Source organism: Pongo pygmaeus, chromosome 10 (assembly GCF_028885625.2).
Source record: "Pongo pygmaeus isolate AG05252 chromosome 10, NHGRI_mPonPyg2-v2.0_pri, whole genome shotgun sequence".
NCBI classification, from domain to species: domain Eukaryota; kingdom Metazoa; phylum Chordata; class Mammalia; order Primates; family Hominidae; genus Pongo; species Pongo pygmaeus.
Window position 1 is genome coordinate 22,997,629 of NC_072383.2, and position 21,043 is coordinate 23,018,671.

Below are 21,043 nucleotides of genomic sequence, written 5' to 3' on the forward strand. Positions count from 1 at the left end.
CCCATTTACAATAGCTACAAAATAATAAAATACCTAGGAATAAATTTAACCAAGGAAATGAAAAATCTCTACAATGAAAACTACAAAACATTGCTGAAATAAATCAAAAAGGACACACACACAAAATGGAAAGACATCCTATGCTCATGGATTGGAAGAATTAATATCATTAAAATGACCATACTACCCAAAGCAATCTACAGATTCAGTGTAATTCCTATGAAAATACAAATGACATTCTTCATAGATACAGAAAAACCTATCCTAAAATTCGTAGGTAATTACAAGATACCTTGAATAGCCAAAGCAAAACTGAACAAAAAGAACAAAGCTTGGCTGGGCACAGTGGCTCACACTTGTAATTCCAGCACTTTGGGAGGCCAAGGTGGGTGGATCATCTGAGGTCAGGAGTTCAAGACCAGCCTGGCCAACATGGTGAAACCCTGTCTCTACTGAAAAATACAAAAATTAGCTGGACGTGGTGGCATACACCTGTAGTCCCAGCTACTTGGGAGGCTGAAGTGGGAAAATCGCTCAAACTTGGAAGGCAGAGATTGCAGTGAACCAAGATTGTGTTACTGCACTACAGCCTGGGTGACAGAGTCAAACACCGTCTCAAACACACACACACACACACACACACACACACGCAGCTGGAGACATCACACTACCAGATGTCAACATATATTGCAAAGCTATAGTAACCAAAACTGCATGGTATTAGTATAAAAACAGACTCGTAGACCAACAAAATGAATTAGATAATCCAGAAATAAATAAACATATTTATAATCAATTGAATTTTGACAAAGGAGCCAAGAATATACATTGGGAAAAGGATATCCTCTTCAATAAATGATGCTGGGGAAGCTGGATATACATATGGAGAAGAATAAAACTAGTCTCTCATCATGTACAAAAATAAATTGTCTAAAGACTTAAGTGTAAGACCCAAAACTATGAAACTACTGGAAGAAAACATAGAGAAAATGCTTCAGATCTCAACAAAGATTTTAAGACTAAGATTTCAAATGCATAGGCAACAAAAGCGAAAAGACAAATGGGACTATATTAAACTAAATGGCTTCTGCACAGCAATGGAAACAATCAACAGAGTAAAGAGACAACCTGTAGAATGAGAGAAAATATTTGCAAACTATTCATCCAACAAGAGACTAATATTCAGAATATACAAGGAACTCAAACAACTCAACAGTAGAAAAACAAACAATCCAATTAGAAATTTGGGGAAAATCTGAATAGACATTTCTCAAAAGAAGACATACAAATGGCCAAGTATATGACAAATGCTTAACATCACTAATTATCAGAGAAATGCTAATCAAAACAAAAATGAGATATCATCTTATACCAGTTAGAATGGCTACTATCAAAAAGAACAAAAATAATAAGTGCTGCAGCAGATGCTGAGAAAAAGCAACTCTTATACACTGTTGGTGGAAATGTAAATTAGTACAGCCATTAAAAAAAAATATGGAGAGGCGCTTCCAAGATGGCCGAATAGGAACAGCTCCAGTCTACAGCTCCCAGTGAGACTGATGCAGAAGACAGGTGATTTCTGCATTTCCAACTAAAGTACCTGGTTCATCTCATTGAGACTTGTTGGATATGGGTGCTGCCCATGGAGGGTGAGCCAAAGCAGGGCGGGGCGTTGCCTCACACGGGGAGCACAAGGGGTCGAGGGATTTCCCTTTCCTAACCAAGGGAAGCCATGAGTGACTGTACCTGGACGAACGGTACACTCCTGCCCAAATACTGTGCTTTTCCCACAGTCTTCACAACCGGCAGACCATGAGATTCCCTCCCGTGCCTGGCTTGGTGGGTCCTACACCAACAGAGCCTTGCTCACTGCTAGCACAGCAGTCTGAGATGGACCTGGGACGCTGGAGCATGGCAGGGGGAGGGGTGTCTGCCATTGCTGAAGCTTGCATAGGCGGTTCTATGCCCACAGTGTAAACAAAGCAGCAGGGAAGCTTGAACTGGGCGGAGCCCACTGCAGCTCAACAAGGCCTACTGCCTTTCTAGATTCCACCTCTGGGGCAGGGCATATCTGAATAAAAGGCAGCAGACAGCTTATACAGACTTAAACATCCCTGCTTGACAACTCTGAAGAGAGCAGTGCTTCTCCCAGCACAGTGTTCGAGATCTGTTAACAGACAGACTGCCTCCTCAAGTGTGTCCCTGACCCTTGTGTAGCCTGACTGGGAGACACCTCCCACCAGGGGCCGACAGACACCTCATACAGGCAGGTGCCCCTTTGGGATGAAGCTTTCAGAGGAAGGATCAGGCAGTAATATTTGCTGTTCGGCAGCCTCTGCTGGTGATGCCCAGGCAAAGAAGGTCTGGAGTGGAACTCCAGCAAACTTCAACAGACCTGCAGCTGAGGGGCCTGTCTGTTAGAAGGAAAAATAACAAACTGAAAGGAATAGCATCAACATCAACAAAAAGGACATCCACATCAAAACCGCATTGATAGGTCACCAACCTCAAAGACCAAAGATAGATTAAACTGCTAAGATGGGGAGAAACCAGAGTAGAAAGGCTGAAAATTCCAAACTCCAGAATGCCTCTTATCCTCCAAAGGAACACAACTCCTCGCCAACAAGGGAACAAAACTGGACAAAGAATGAGTTTGACGAGTTGACAGAAGTAGGCTTCAGAAAGTCGGTAATAACAAAAATCTCTGAGCTAAAGGAGCATGTTCTAACCCATCACAAAGAAGCTAAAAACTTTGAAAAAAGGTTAGACGAATGGCTAACTAGAATAAACAGTGTAGAGAAAACCTTAAATGACCTGATGGAGCTGAAAACCACAGTACAAGAACTGCGTGAAGTGTACACAAGCTTCAATAGCCAATTCGATCAAGCAGAAGAAAGGATATCAGTGATTGAAGGTCAAATTAATTAAATAAAGCGAGAAGACAAGATTAGAGAAAAAAAGAGTGAAAAGAAATTAACAAAGCCTCCAAGAAATATGCAACTATGTGAAAAGACCAAGTCTACATTTGATTGGTGTACCTGAAACTGATGGGAAGAACGGAACCAAGTTAGAAAACACTCTTCAGGATATTATTCAGGAGAACTTCTCCAACCTGGGAAGGCAGGCCAACATTCAAATTCAGGAAACTCAGAGAACACCACAAAGATACTCCTTGAGAAGAGCAACCCCAAGACACATAATTGTCAGATTCACTAATGTTGAAATAAGGAAAAATTGTTAAGGGCAGCCAGAGAGAAATGTCAGGTTACCCACAAAGGGAAGCCTATCAGACTAAGCAGATCTCTTGGCAAAAACCCTACAAGCCAGAAGAGAGTGGGGGCCAATATTCAACATTCTTAAAGAAAAAAATTTTCAACCCAGAATTTCATATCCATCCAAACTAAGCTTCATAAGTGAAGGAGAAATAAAATCCTGTACAGACAAGCAAATGCTGAGAGACTTTGTCACCACCAGGCCTGCCTTACAAGAGCTCCTGAAGGAAGCACTAAACATGGAAAAGAAAAACTGGTACCAGCCACTGCAAAAACACACCAAATTGTAAAGACTATCAATGTGATGAAGAAATGGCATCAATTAACAGGAGAAATAACCAGCTAGCATCTTAATGACAGGATCAAATTCACACATAAAATATTAACCTTAAATGTAAATGGGCTAAATATCCCAACTAAAAGACACAGATTGGCAAATTGGATAAAGAGTCAAGACCCATTGGTTGTGCTATATACAGGAGACACATCTCACGTGCAAAGACACACATAAGCTCAAAATAAAGGGATGGAGGAAGATCTACTAAGCAAATGGAAAGCAAACAAAAAGCAGGGGTTGCAATCCTGGTCTCTGATAAAACAGACTTTAAACCAACAAAGATCAAAAGAGACAAAGAAGGCCATTACATAATCGTAAAGGGATCAATTCAACAAGAAGAGCTAACTATCCTAAATATATATGCACCCAGTACAGGAGCACCCAGATTCATAAAGCAAGTTCTTAGATACCTACAAAGAGACTTAGACTCCTACATAACAATAGTGGGAGACTTTAACACCCCACTGTCCATATTAGACAGATCAACAAGACAGAAAATTAACAAGGATATCCAGGACTTGAACTCAGCCCTGGACCAAGTGGACCTAATAGACATCTACAGAACTCTGCACCCCAAATCAATAGAATATACATTCTTCTCAGCACCACATTACACTTATTCTGAAATTGACCACATAATTGGAAGTAAAATACTCCTTAGCAAATGTAAAAGAACAGAAATCACAACAAACTGTCTCTCAGACCACAGTGCAATCAAATTAGAACTCAGGATTAAGAAACTCACTCAAAACCTCACAACCACATGGAAACTGAACAACCTGCTCCCGAATGACTACTGGGTAAATAACGAAATGAAGGCAGAAATAAAGATGTTCTTCAAAACCAATGAGAACAAAGACACAACATAGCAGACTCTCTGGGACACATTTAAAGCAGTGTGTAGAGGGAAATTTATAGCACTAAATGCCCACAAGAGAAAGCAGGAAAGATCTAAAATCGACACCCTAGCATCACAGTGAAAAGAACTAGAGAAGCAAGAGCAAAAATATTCAAAAGCTAGCAGAAGACAAGAAATAACTAAGATCAGAGCAGAACTGAAGGAGATAGAGACATAAAAAACCTTCAAAAAATCAACGAATCCAGAAGCTGATTTTTTGAAAAGATCAACAAAATAGATAGAACACTAGCAAGACTAACAAAGAAGAAAAGACAGAAGAATCAAACAGACGCAATAAAAAATGATAAAGGGGATATCACCACTGATCCCACAGAAATACAAACTACCATCAGAGAATACTATAAACACCTCTATGCAAATCAACTAGAAAATCTAGAAGAAATGGATAAGTTCCTAGACACATAAACCCTTCCAAGACTAAACCAGGAAGAAGCTGAATCTCTGACTAGACCAATAACAGGTTCTGAAATTGAGGCAATAGTTAATAGCCTACCAACCAAAAAAAGTCCAGAAGCAGACAGATTCACAGCCAAATTCTACCAGAAGTACAAAGAGGAGCTGGTGCCATTCCTTCTGAAACTATTCCAATCAATAGAAAAAGAGGGAATCCTCCCTAACTCATTTTATGAGGCCAGCATCATCCTGATACCAAAACCTGGCAGAGACACAACAGAAAAAGAGAATTTTAGGTCAATATCCCTGATGTACATTGATGCGAAAATCCTCAATAAAATACTGGCAAACCAAATCAAGCAGCACATCAAAAAGCTTATCCACCATGATCAAGTGGGCTTCATCCCTGGGATGCAAGGCTGGTTCAACAAACACAAATCAATAAATGTAATCCTTTACGTAAAGAGAACCAACAACAAAAACCACATGATTATCTCAATAGATGCAGAAAAGGCCTTTGACAAAATTCAACAGTCCTTCATGCTAAAAACTCTCAATACACTAGGTATTGGTGGGATGTATATCAAAATAATAAAAGCTGTTTATGACAAACCCACAGCCAATATCATACTGAATGGGCAAAAACTGGAATAATTTCCTTTGAAAACCAGCAAAAGACAAAGATGCCCTCTCTCACCACTCTTATTCAACATAGTATTGGAAATTCTGGCCACGACAACAGGCAGGAGAAAGAAATAAAGGCTATTCAATTAGGAAAAGAGGAAGTCAAATTGCCCCTGTTTGCAGATGACATGATTGTATATTTAGAAAACCCCATAGTCTCAGCCCAAAATCTCCTTAAGCTGATAAGCAACTTCAGCAAAGTCTCAGGATACAAAATCATTGTGCAAAAATCACAAGCATTCCTATACACCAATAACAGACAAACAGAGAGCCAAATCCTGAGTGAAGTTCCATTCACAATTACTACAAAGAGAATAAAATACCTAGGAATCCAACTTACAAGGGATGTGAAGGACCTTTTCAAAGAGAACTACAAACCACTGCTCAATAAAATAAAAGAGGACACAAACAAATGGAAGAATATTCCACACTCATGGATAGGAAGAATCAATATGGTGAAAATGGCCACACTGCCCAAAGTAATTTATAGATTCAATGCTATCCCCATCAAGCTACCACTGACTTTCTTCACAGAATTGGAAAAACTACTTTAAATTTCATATGGACCCAAAAAAAAGCCATATAGCCAAGACAATCCTAAGCAAAAAGAACAAAGCTGGAGGCATCACGCTACCTGACTTCAAACTATACTATAAGGTTACAGTAACCAAAACAGCATGGTGCTGGTACCAAAACAGAGATATAGACCAATGGGACAGAACAGAGGCCTCAGAAATAACAGCATACATCTACAACCATCTGATCTTTGACAAACCTGACAAAAACAAGAAATGGGGAAAGGATTCCCTATTTAATAAATGGTGCTGGGAAAACTAGCTAGCCATATGTAGAAAGCTGGAACTGGATCCCTTCCTTACACCTTACACAAAAATTAACTCAAGATGGATTAAAGACTTAAAATGTAAGACCTAAAATCATAAAAACCCTAGAAGAAAACCTAGGCAATACCATTCAGGACATAGGCATGGGCAAAGACTTCATGACTAAAACACTAAAAGCAATGGCAACAAAAGCCAAAATTGATAAATGGGATCTAATTAAACTAAAGAGCTTCTGCACAGCAAAAGAAACTATCATCAGATTGAACAGGCAACCTACAGAATGGGAGAAAAATTTTGCAATCTATCCATGTGACAAAGGACTAATATCCAGAATCTACAAAGAACTTGAACAAATTTACAAGAAAAAAGCAAACAACTCCACCAAAATTGGGCAAAGGATATGATCCGACACTTCTCAAAAGAAGACATTTGCAGCCAACAGACATATGAAAAAATGCTCATCATTACTGGTCATCAGAGAAATGCAAATCAAAACCACAGTGAGATACCATCTCACGCCAGTTAGAATGGTGATCATTAAAAAGTCAGGAAACAACAGATGCTGGAGAGGATGTGGAGAAATAGGAATGCTTTTACACTGTTGGTGGGAGTGTAAATTAGTTCAACCATTGTGGAAGACAGTGTGGTGATTCCTCAAGGATCTAGAACTAGAAATACCATTTGACCCAATAATCCCATTACTGGGTATATACCCAAAGGATTATAAATTATGCTACTATAAAGACACATGCACACATAAGTTTATTGCAGCACTATTCACAATAGCAAAGACTTGGAACCAACCCAAATGTCCACCAATAAGAGATTGGATAAAGAAAATGTGGCACATATACACCATGGAGTACTATGCAGCCATAAAAAAGGATGAGTTCATGTCCTTTGCAGGGACATGGATGAAGCTGGAAACCATCATTCTTAGCAAACTGTCACAAGGACAGAAAATTAAACACCGTATGTTCTCACTCATAAGTGGGAGTTGAACAATGAGAACACATGGACACAGGGAGAGGAACATCCCACACCGGGGCCTGTTAGCGGGATGGGGGGCTGGGGGAGTGATAACGTTGGGAGAAATACCTAATGTAAATGATGAGTTGATGGGTGCAGCAAACCAACATGGCACATGTATACCTATGTAATAAACATGCACATTGTGCACATGTACCCTAGAACTTAAAGTATAATAGTAATTAAAAAACAGTATGGAAGTTTTGCAAAAAAACTAAAACTAGAACTAGTTTAGTTATGGTTCAGCAATCCCACTACTGAGTATTTAAGCAAAAGAAAGAAAATTAGTATATTGAAGAGATACCAGCACTCCCATGTTTATTATTATAACGCTATTCACAATAGCCAAGATATGAAAGCAACCTGAATGCCCATCAACAGATGAATAGATAAAGAAAATTTGGTTCATATAGAGAATGGAATACTATTCAGCCATAAAAAAGAATGAAATCTGTTCATTTGCGGCAACATGGTTGATCCTGGAGGACCTTATGTGAAATGAAATGTCAGGCATAGAAAGATAAATACTGTTATCCCTCATATGTAAGAGCTAAAAACAAGTTGCAATCATAGAAGTGGAGAGAAGAATTGTGGTTACCAGAGGTTGGGAAGGGCAACTGGGGGAGAAATAGGGAAAGGTTGGTTAGAAAATACAAAGCTACAGGGGTAGATAGGAGGAATAAGTTCTAGCATTTGATAGCACTGTAGAATGAATGTAGTTTGACATAATTAATTTTCTTTTATATTTTCAAAAAGATAGATTTTGAAAGTTCCCTAAACCAAGAAATGATAAACATTTGAGGTGATGGATATGCTAATTACCCTGATTTGATCATTATACCTTATATACATGTATCAAAGTATCATTCAGTATCCCATAAATACCTACAATCATTACATGTCAAGTAAAAAGGAAAAAAAAAAAGAGAGAGATTACCAGATGTGAAGAAAAAAAGAGGGAGAAAGTTATTCATGCTCTGCCAGTGTTCAAAGGCCACAGGCAAAGAGTATTCTTTGGGCCAGGAGCTAATCACTAGTTTCAGTGAAGACACTATCTGTTTGTTAAAGACAGCCAACCTCTAACAGCCAGGGCAGCTCACAGGCAGAGTAGGAACCTCAAAAACTCTACATCTGCTCAACAAAACTTCAGATCATATTTCTCTCATGCTTCTCCAGCTTTACATATGTTTCTCCAAAGCTGTTCCACAGAGCTACCCTCAACATTTGAGAACAAATGTATATCTTCATGAACCTGACAGTTTAATCCAAAGAAACCCATCTCAAGATCAATGTTTCTTATCATCTTGTGTTTCAACTTAAAAGTAGATTCAAATTTGGCCCTTTATCCTATAACTCCACCACTACCACCAATAAAGAGCCATGTCCATTTTCTAAATCAGAATTTTGTAGCATCTGACATTCTGCCTGAATGCAATAAATATTTATTTAATTACTAAATTATACATCCGAGTTGACTTTAATGGAAAAAGGTATATCTTCCTATATTTTCAAGTAAAATCAGTGCACCAGGAATACACTTCATGATGACTCTATTGCGTCAAGTATCAAAGGCACATATCACAGTTTAGAAACATGGCGGTATAATGATCTCATAACTGATTCTTTACCACGATAGCTCCCAGAAATACTTTTAAATACAGGCAAGAGTGGAGAATCATTATGCCAAACATAGTTCTTGGGCTACGGAAAATATAATTTAATCTTGATCTTTGTTTCCTTACTGAGTTAGCTATGCACTAGAGAAATAGCCATTTAAACAGTCAAAATCAAACTTTTCACCACACAAGTAGTTAGTGCCTCTCTTCCTTCGGCAGATTGTTTCAGCAATTTCTTTGTCCGGATTCTGTGAAGAAGAAAGTGGAAGCAATCATCCTTACCACTTAGGTAAAAATTGACTGAGTCGGGAAATGACACAATTATATGGATAAACTGGTTGGAGAAGGAGCCAGAAAAGAAGAGTAAAAAACCATCCTATCTTTATGATTCTACTTAGAAGTCACAAGGATTTACTACTTTATTCATGAAAAGTAACAATAACGACCGCTAATTTGAGCAATTACCATGGGCCTAGCACTAGGTAGGCAAACCGTCTTACCCAACCTCACTTCCATTCTATAAGCTAAGTTTTTAATAATCCCTGTGACATTGGTGAAGAAACTAACAAAAGATAAATAATTGTATTCCTCTCCAACCCCAAAACCAACTTAGTGGCACTGCAGATATGGTAGAAATTTTCCTGCTGCCTTCCAGGAGCAAGGAGCATAGAGAACAGTATGGAGTGGAGGTAAATAGGTAGGTAGTTAGAATACATCTGCTTCACAAATACAGTGAGGGTTAGACATTATTTTGAAGGACAGTAGGAAAAACCTAGAATATTGATATTGGTCAAGAAAAATTTCTACATATCATTAGGACTTTGGTAAAATCTAAACTTTTTTCTTAAATAAAATTCATAATATTAGAATGCCTTGGAGGCATAATAAAAATTTAAACTACCCATAGTCTATTTCTTCTCTTTCCCTGCTCCTAAACTAATTTTCCTATGTATTGCACTGGTGCCTCTGACTTAAAGCCTTGCTTGGAGTTAGTCTTGAATTCATCACTCACTGTCTCTTACTCTGTCCCCTTCCATTCTTACACAAATATTCAATCATTTACGATACACTCAGCAATGACTGGCCTCCATCTCTTCTTTACCTTTCTCTTTTCTCCTTTAGATTAGTTATTGTATTAGTAATGTTATTGTATCATTAGTTATTAGTTATTATATCAATCATTAATTATTGTATCAATCTTCTAATTGGCCTCTCCCACCTGAACCATTTTACACATACATATCATGTTAATCTTTCCAGAATACATCTCCAATTACAGCTTTACCACACACACAAACCCCCCATGACTCACTGATGTTGTCACTGTCATTTAAAGTCTTCACAAAGCTTGCCCATCTTCACTGATTCCTTATATTCCAACCAAACTCTACCACTTACAGCCCCGGCACACCCCTGCTCTAACCACTTCAGTGTCCTTACTTTGTCTCATCCAACTGCCTAAGTAATCCTTTTCTACTCTTCCTTTCTGAAGAATTCTGTCCTGTTTCAACACTCTTCCCAGATATCTCATTTTCTGTGTCACCTAACTCTGGGTCTAGCAGTGTCTGCCACACATACTAGGTATTAAATAGGTGCTAAAACCCTTTCTTCCTGTAACTGCAGTAGTAGCACCACCTTTGATATGGCTTTTGCAGTGTTTCCCCCACTTAGCATAGGCTCCGGTTACAGCAGCAGAATCCTCACCAAATAAAGACAGCCTAGAGGCAGCAGTCTTAGTGGCTGCTACTCCTTCCTTCTCTTCTCCCAAGTGCAAATATAGATTACCCAGAGGACAAAGGAGAAAAAGCCAGCAGGCTCAAATCAAGCAAGCCTATACCTCAGTTCCCACTGCCCCATAGCAACTTTCATGGAAAACTTGATAGTGTTCCATCCATAACTCTTTAGAATGAGAGCAGAGATTCAAATGAAGATAACTATCCAGCTTAAGAGTAACGAGCTGTGTTTCTGGAGAGATATCAGTGAGGACACTTGTAGATGTGAGCCCAACAGGATCCTGAGACAGACAAATTGTTTTTGAAGCAATGAACTTTGTTCTAAATCATGCTACAGTTAACATGAGTGAAGCAATAGAAACTAGAGAGCAGTTTTCCCCAAAGATGACAGTTTGTGGGAATGAAAGATACTCACTTGTACAAAACAAAAGCATAATTAAGATGTATATCTCTATTATTATGTATCTTATAATTTTGGAATACCAACTCATACACATGCCTTTAATACTTAATATTCAAAATTTCTATTGAGGATGTGAATACAGATGAACTTCCTTAGGAAATGCTATAAAAGGACATAAGGTTAAAGTCAGAAAAACAAAAAAAAACATGATGTTGTTCCTGGAATAGCAGATCACAGGGACCAATCTGGGAACCAGATCCTGAGGGCATTTTATACGCTTAGATAAGCACTAGAGATTACAGTAGTTTGGTCACGTAATAACAATTTTTTGTTCTATTACAAATGTAAACCATTTAAACCGTGCATTTCCTTCTCTAATGATTCATTTGGGGAAACAGATATCGGTCTTAAGCCTGAGAAAGTACAGTTCATCAGATCTTGGTGAAAAGAAAGCAGTGAAAATCAAAAGGTTTATATTCTTGGTTCTATCAGCCACAAACCTCAGAAATCATTTGTTTCTTGAAACAAAGAGTATTAAGACTTGGGTTAATGTATTCTTTTCACAAATATTTACTGAGTGACCACCATGTGACTCACATGTGGTAGAAGAAAATAGCATGAAGCAACTTAGACATACCTCTTGTCTTTCTAGAGCCTTAAGTCTAACAAGGGAGAAAACCATTAAATAAATAATACCAAAGACTTTTAAAATTAAAATCATGGTAAGTACTAAAAAAGGAAAGTACAGAATGGGATGAGATTGTATTATTACAAGACTAGATCTAATCAGAGAAGTTTCCCTATAGAAATGACATTGGAGCTGCAGCTTGGAGGATGAGAAGGAGTAAGCCAGGTGAAGGCTAAGAGGGTTTTGGGAAGATACTCATGTTCTAAACCAAAAGAGCATATGCAAAGGCCCTGCAGAGGAAGGAGGTACCTTTGAAGAACCAATAGAAGGCCTGTAGTTGAAATATAGTTAGTGCAAGGAAAAGTGAGGTGATATGAGACAGAACAGTCAGGGCGTTGGTCATAACAAAGATCTTGGATTTTATTCTAAGATCAGTAGAAAGCCAGCCAACAGGTGAACATTTAAATTGTTTACTTTTTTTCCTATTTTTCATAAGCCTGTACAGAGATCTTTTATACTCATCTGCTTCTTTGTGTTGAATTATTTTTTGACACATGACTATGAATAGACTTACTAATTAAATGGTAGAAATGTCTTTATTTCTCATACTATATGTTAATTTAAAGTTTTTTTAGAAGCAAAAGCAATACAAGCAACTGCATATCATTTACCTACCTGTAATCTTTAGCATTATGATTTTCCTCTTGTACCTTTTGCTGATTTATTAAGTATATTAATCAGTACAATACTCTCTCAGAGACCTCAAAAGTCTTCTTTATACTGTAGATCAAGGTTTATGTTTCTGATGAACAGCTGGGTTTCCTCCATGTGACTTGATGTGGCTTTCCTCCATGTGACTCCCCCAGCGGGTGGCTCTGCTATCCCCTAAGACAGTCATTCCCAAGCTTTGCAATTAGAATTACTTGGGAGGTTTTAAGTTTTTTGATATCAAGATTACACCCCATATGAATTAAATCAGAATGTCTGGGGCATGGTAGTAAGGCATTCAGAGGATGATTGAGAAAAGGGAGTGTGAAAAAGGCACAGTCTCCCTAAATACCTTGTCTCAGAAGGGACACATATTCTGTTGGTTAGAACTAGGTACACAGTCATGCATATCTGCAAATGGGGCTGGAAAATATAATCTAGCTGTATGCCCAAAAGACAAGGGAACAGCTAAAGGCCTTTGTCTTTAAGAAAGTATTAAAAGACCTCACGTGTTGCTATAAACTTTGTCCCATTTTTTAATGACTGTTAAATGTGAGTTTTCAATGTTTTTCAAATATTTGAAATTATTTTAAATATTTTTGTTTTGTCTGGGCTTAGCATCTAGAAGATCAGAAGCGAACGTAGAATTTTATATTAGCTTATACAAAGTCGATGCTCAAAAATGTTGGCTGATGATCTTCTGAGATGTGAAGCCATGTATTTAATATTAAGGATGAATTTTGAAGTGGGGACCATCGATTTTGGTAGAGAACCAGATCTCATGGCATTTACTTCTCTGTGTAAGCAGTGCATGGGTGCCACTAGGTTTTCAAAAATTTATTTGAAATAAGCTATCAAAATAGAAGTTTTGACTGAGACTAACAGATGCCATATATCAAACTGAGGCAGAACACCCTGCAGGACTTGCAAAAATAATGTGGCTAAAACCAATTAGATAATTCTTAAAATGTCCTTGCCCACAAGGGCAAAGAGGGAGTCAAGGATTAGCATGCAGAAGATGATTTTTGAAGGGGACTTTTGAAGAAGAGTCTTTAAATAGAACTCTCCCAAAAAGGAAGAGTCAGGGAAGTTTCCACCTAACCCCATGTTGTGAGAGAGGGGACTTAAGGAGATCAGTTTGTGAGCTTAATACATGTCTCCTGCAGTTTGAAAGACAAAGTGGACAATATTGCATCATACCTGATAAATTTAAAGGGGGAGAGGCAAGATCAGGAGGTGAAGTTTGGGAAGTGCTATAATTTCACTCCCATCCTTTGTGCTTGTTGCACTGTGTGTGTGACTGCTCTGAAGTCTGCCACCCACCCAGAAGCGAGGAGAGGGCTGCCTGGTAGGTGTCTGGTATCTCTGAGCTCTACTGTCTTAAGGTCTCAAGAAAGACTTTTGTTTTCACATTCCATTGCATGTTTTTTCAGTCTGCTTCATTTGCTGAAGCCTCTGAAAACTCCGAAAGCAACAGTTCAGCCTTTTGGGTATTTTTACAAAAGATTAAAATAAATTAAAGTGGAAGCCCTTGGCAAACTGTAAAACACCATAAAATTATAAGACATTATTATTTTATGCTTATTTATCATACATACTCGTTGCACTGAAAAAATCCCTTCTCAAAACATAATATAGGTATATGTGACCATATTTTAACCAGGCTCCATTTGTTTGGAGCTTTCTTATATTTAGTCTCTAGTCAAGATGTCATGGGCTTAAACTTGGCAAGGAAAGTAAAAAGCATTAAAAAAAAAAAAACATTAAGTTCACTTAAAACATTTTCCACAATTTTCTTTCTCTTTCCATCTCTCCCTCAATTTTTTGTTTCCCTGAAAAAACACCAGGGAAAATATTTCAAGTCATTATTTTAAAAGACAAAGAGGAAGTTAAGTGGAGTAAGATCTCTCTTACTCCATTTAAGAAAACAGCAAATAGTACAACGGACATAACCCATGTCTGAAAATGGACATATTAATTATAAAGGTGAGGTTTTGATACCTGTCCTCATTAGAAAACAAAAGCAATAACAACAAAACCTAGTCAAAGGATGGGAAAATATACAAAACTTTTTTTCCAACTGTGTTAGTCTCTTTTTATTCTTTTGCAACTCCCTTCCAGAGTTAAGTATTGCTGTTTGTAGATGATGAAATGCATAAGGACCCACTTCAAATACTGGTACTACTTTCAGCATGGTCTTTCCCTTTGCTTTAACTCAGAATTAAGACTTTTGATTTATATTCCAGACCCAGAAGTAGTTTTCACTGTAGAAGTTATCTGAAAACAGTCTATGTTTTCTACTAGTGGTCTATAACCAAACTCTTAAGATTCTCTCAGAACATTGCAGGATGATTTACTTTAAATATGTGTTAAACTATGAATGCTTCTTAGTTTAATACAAATTTAATGCATTTAAATTCATTTAAATTCATTTTATTTTTGGACTTGCAAAAATAATGTGGCTAAAACCAGTTAGATAATTCTTAAAATCAAAAGTTTTAATTCTGAGTTGAAGTAAAGGGAGAGACCATGCTCAAAGTAGTAACAGCATTTGAAGTGGGCCCTTATGCATTTCTTTCTTTTTTTTTTGTATTTGTGGTAGAGTGCAGAATCAATACCCTAAAAGACAGAGAATTGGTGGGGAACAGTGGCTCACTCCTGTAATCCCAGCACTCTGGGAGGCTGAAGCTGGTGGATCACTTGAGGTCAGAAGTTCAAGACCAGCCTGGCCAACATGGTGAAACCACATCTCTACTAAAAATACAAAAATTAGCAGGGCGTGGTGGTGGGTGCCTATAATCCCAGCTACTCAGGAGACTGAGGCAGGACAATTGCCTGAACCCAGGAGACAGAGGTTGCAGCCACCTGAGATCGTGCCACTGCACTCCAGCCTGGGCGACAGAGCCATCCTTTGTGCTTGTTCCACTCCGTGTGTGACTGCTCCAAAGTCTCCCACCCACCCAGAAGTGGGGAGAGGACTGCCTGGTAGGTGCCTGGTAGGTGCCTGGTATCACTGAGCTCTACTGAAAGACTTTTGTTTTCACATTCCATTACATGTTTTTTCAGCCTTCTTCATTGTTAGATTCTCTAGGAAGCAAATGTCAACATGAGTTAACCAACAGTGCAAACAGTTTATTGGAGAAGTAATATCTTAAAAAGAAAGTGTAGAAAGTAGAATTCGGAGCTTTCAAACCATGACACGAACATGACGAGGTTTCTGCCAACCCAACAGGGAGCTCCAGAGCAGTGTGTCCAAAGTTAAGCTCTTGTTCATACCACCTTGTAACACTACTTTGCTCAGTCGTTGGCCTCAGGGGCATACTGTGAAGAACTTGACCTCTAATTAATAGCTAAGGCCGATCCTAAGAGAGCCAATTGTGGGAGATTGTCAGCTACTACATTCCTCATAGCTGGGTAGAAAGCCCTCTTGAAGGGAGATCTGAGCAGTACATCTTAGTGTCTACCACAGGCACACAGAGCTTGGATGACTCAAGAAAAGCAAAAAGAGAAACCATTCTTCTGATTCTAAATATGTAACCCTCATTCCCTGAGGCACAGTACTTCAAATTTAAGAACAAAGTTATAAAAACAACTATGTAAGAAAAAAAGATCTGTAATCCTACTTACTCCTCAAACAATATAACCCTCAGAAGTTCTTCTCAAATAAATTTATGAATATCCAGTGGGTGTCTCACAAGAGTTCTAATAACATGCTCTTGACTGCTATTGGGGATTCTACCAATTTTCCTATCTCCTAATCTAGATCACTGAATAATGTGTCTAATTGCTCCTAAGTTAAGAGTAGTAGCTATGCCAAACCATTGGCAGTTTCACTTCCCAGACACTACCCCTGAGGATGCTACATAGCCCAAGACTGAGGATTCTGACTTCCATTCAGGAGTTCTGATGTTTTATATCCAGAGAATAGAAGGCACTGAAATCAGCATTTTATCATTACCCATATCAATAACACAACTCATCAACATTGCTAACATTCTGTCCCTATGTCATCAATATCATCACTTCTAAGAGGACTCAATGTCTCATGAAGGTTATAGAACAACAGCTTTTTGAGATTTTACTTACTTTTTTGTTGCAGCTTTCTTGCTCTCAGATTGAGAATGGCTGGTCTAATTGATCATCTAGTGACAGTAACGTATTGGACTTCTCCAAGTTTCTGTATTTCCACTTTCTCCTTTTTTTATAGAATGAGTTCTTTCTTATTGGAAAAACAGACTGTTGTGTTGGCCCTCTAGTATTTCAGATTTATGCAGATATTCTTATATCCTAGGATGGTCATGGCTTCACGTAAGGGCAAGCTGAGATACCTGCTACATTTGCCTAAGAGTTTTCTCTGATATCTAAGGAATGGGAAATTAATATCAGAAATTAACTGAGTAGCTGATACTTTTTATATAGCATAATCATAACTATCTCTATAAGACACTGACTACAATTATCACTGGCACTGTAAATAGAGTTATTCTTAACAAATCCTTTTCCTGTCTTTATAAAGCGTTAAAGAACTCTTCCTGGCAGGACGGTGGGCCCCACATGGCCATTATTGCTAAAAGTCTGTTTCCCAACTGGGCAGAATCAACATGCAACACTCCTTATAAATAGTCTTGAGGCTTCTCTCTGATTTTGTTATGTGTTACACTAATACCACCCTAGAATATTTTCAGTCCAGCAAGTTACATTTAAGAAAGTCAAAATCATGCTTTGTATTTTGGAACTATAGCTTGAAGAGGTCAGTATTGGTCCCGCAGTTTGCATTTGAATGATTTGTTAAAAGTTTTTCTTGCAGGAAGCCTACTTTCTTCTCACACGGCTTTATATGGGCTGTTACCAGGTAGGACAATGGTAATTTTCACTAACCATTAGAAGGGGCAAAATCGTGTCAGTACTTTTAGGATAGCAGTACAGAAAAAAAAAATCAGAATTCAGGACATTATTCTACTTTTCAGTCATTCATTCTGCAAATAGGAATTTCCAATTTCTCTGGAATAAAATGAAAACCAAGGAAAGCTGTGTTTCAGTTGTTCAGTTATTCTAGAAATCATATATTATTTTCCAGGAAAAAAGAGTGTAAAAGAGAGACTTTCCTTGCCACTTCCTCTCATGCTACCAAAATGAAATAAATTTGTAGGCCACAGAGCATACAAATATGTTCACCTCATCCTCTGGCTATAGTTGTGATATGTTCTTCCTGTTTATCTTTCTTGAGGATATCAACTTTTCTCCACTTCCATTCTCAGAACTCTTTAATCTCACAGTGTTCTCTACACCCTCTCTCCAGTGTTCCTCCATCACTGATCTCAACAATTGGGGCCATTTAGGGTTCACTCAAGACTACCAGGGTCCAAACCAAGACTAAAAGGACAAGAATCTTACTTCCAGTTTGAATTGGAAGACACTCCCACAAAAAAAAAAAAAGTTTGAAAGAGAGACAAGATAAAAGATCCAAAGTTGAAGGACTAAGTAAGCAGAAAAGCAAAATAACAGTAAGAAGAGCCCTTTCACAGACATAGTCCAAAGTTTGTAAGCAGAATAGTGTGCAAACATGTACAGTCATAGATTCATAGTTTCCTGAGCTTTTTCTAATGTAGAAAGCATGAAAAAAGGAGCTCATTTTTTCGGAGTTAAAGGCATTGCACACTCTTTGGTTACAGTGACTATCACTGAATATAGCAAAACCATAGGAGCTTCAATGATTTCATTATTTAAATGCTAGGCAAATTGAGATAAGGTTCATATGCAGTTAAGGGTTTACACTTAATTTAAGAAACAATTGATACCACACATATTTATTCAGCTCCCACCATTACAAAACTGAGCATAACTGAAACATTTGGTTAAGAGCATTCAAGACAAAAAAACTAACATAAGCAAAGGTAAAGAATCTGTAGTAGAATCAAAATAGCAATAGATTCAGTTTGACCAGAGTTCAGGGAGGATCTGAAGAGAAAAAAAAACAAAAAACAGAAAGGAAATAGGTTAGATTGCAATCAAGGAAAACTTTAGTTGACAGATTAAAGAATTCATTATTTCATGAGGAAATAGGAAAAAAAATTGAAGATTTGTAAACAGGAAAAATACATAATTAAAACTGTTTTTTAGATAGATTAAGTTGACTGTGACCTGCAGATTGGATGCTGGAATAGAGACCTGCTCAAGATAGAGACATCTCACAGCTATGAGATTGTTGCTTCATTTTCATGGACCAGAGTAATGACAATAAGGGTAGAGATAAGAGACTAAAGGGGAGAACTCATTAAAGTAGAATAACATGATTTGGGAAATGATAGTTGATGTCATTGAAGCTCCATTGGTTTTGCTATAGTCAGTGATACATACTGTAATCAAGAAGTGTCTGCATACCATTAACATCAAAATAATGAGATCTTTTGTTTTCACCCTCTCTACATCAGAATCTCATGTCTCATTGGAAAGTGAGATATCAGAGAAAAGGAATAAAAGGTATTTCAGGTTTTAGACCAAAATTTCTGAAGTGGGGCTATTACTACAACAATGTAGGTTCTGAAAAATACAAGCACTCCATGAGATTGTTTAAAATAACACTGATGACTAAGGAGTTTATGAGAAAGTGAATATATTTAGCAATAAATGTGTATAGCAAAGTATCAAGACATTTTTACTTTCAACTCATTTTATAACTAGTGACTGAGAAATAATAATGATCACTGAGTTCTTATTCTGTACAAGAAATTATGCCACTATTACAGATATGTACCTGGCACTATTCTTTCACATATCTATATTTAAATTTTTGTTGTCTCACATATGGACTATTAACAAAATAATGTTTGTTTCTTCAAGGAAGATATTTTCTTAGACACTCAGTCATTTGTTTGACAAATCTTTATCAAGGGTTTACAATTTATGTGGTCCAAGTTATGGAGAGCAAAACACATAGTACCTACCCTCAAGGCGCTTATATTGTTATAATGAACAGGCAAATGTTTATTAGGACTCTGGATTTCCATAATGTGGAAAGATCATTCACACTATGAACTCCTAGAAAATCTGGATTTACAGAAGAGGTTGATGCATAGCTGAGCTCCCTCAAAAGAAAAAGAAATAGCGAGATATCAGAATCAAAGGGTTGTAGGTATAGAGTTTATACTATGATAGCCCTAGGGGGTGATATGGAGGGAGGAGGAGGGATAATTCAATTAGCTAATACCTGGGTTGGATTTTAACCCTTGCATAGGACAGGGGATTAGGGTTTGGAACTGAAACTTTGCTTAATGGCCTTTCCCAGAAGAGCTGTATCCTCAATATAAAGAGAAGCTAGGAAGGAAAAAAAATGGCTTAGCAGCCCAGGGACCTAACCTTCAAGCTTGCCTTGGCTTCTACTTGGCTTCATTTGTTTGGTGAAAACAAATTGTAAATAAGAAATCGGCTCCTTTGGCCTGCGCTTTTCACAGGTTAAGAATAGAAACCCACATGGTATCCGAGAATCCCCAAGCTGAGAAAACAAACGTCAATGTTGATTCTTAGCCAGTTACATTCTTCAGTGCCTGGCAGAGTCGAATGCAAAATTGCCCTTGGGAGTCATTGTCGTAGATAATGTCAATGTCTAATGCTTCACCCAGATCCCCTGGGTCCGTTTTTACTATTTTGGGGTGGGGGCTGGGCAGGGAACTCCCTTTTTGGTGTGCTTTCCCATCCAACAGCCAGCATCTACTGAGTCTCCTTTTGCAGAGGACTGCCCTCCAAGACACATCCCCCACCCTAAGTTTTTCAGCAGCTCTCTTGCCTCTGTTTTCGTAACTCTAAGGCATAACTTACCAGAGTCCCCTGCAGGTTAAGCCTGAGATCACTTTCTGTGGGATTTTGCCTGAGCTCATACCCTTGCTTGGCTTCCTCCACTTCTCTATTCAGTCTTCCCCCACTCTCTTGCCAGTTTCCTCTAGAGAACCTCCTTAATAGAAACTATCTCTGAATCCTCATCTCACATGTCTGCTTCGAAGGACCAGGACCCAACACAGTGCTGTGGGATTCCCAGAGGAAAATAAACAAGCACCTCTAAAGATAAACTCAAGAAAATTATTGCAATATTGTACAAGGGAAAAATTCATCTAAGACAGTCTGCAGAAACAATAAGATGTATTAATGCAACCAAGAACTTCATGTAGTAGAAAAATAACTTGACAAAATGTATAAATTATCCAGGATACAGATGGAGAGAACCAAAAATGGAAAGTTTGACAGAGTTTAATATATACAGGGATATAATGATAAGGTTTGACATAGATCTAACAGTAGTTCCTAAGAAGAGAGAAGAGAGAAATGGAAAGGGATTCTCTGAGGCAATATGTATAAGGAGTTTACAGAAATTATGAAATACAAGCAAACATACAATTCCTAAGTAGAGTAAATAAAAATTAAATCCACATGAAAGAAAGATTGCACAACACAAAAGTAGAGAAAACATCTTGAAAGCAACCGGAGA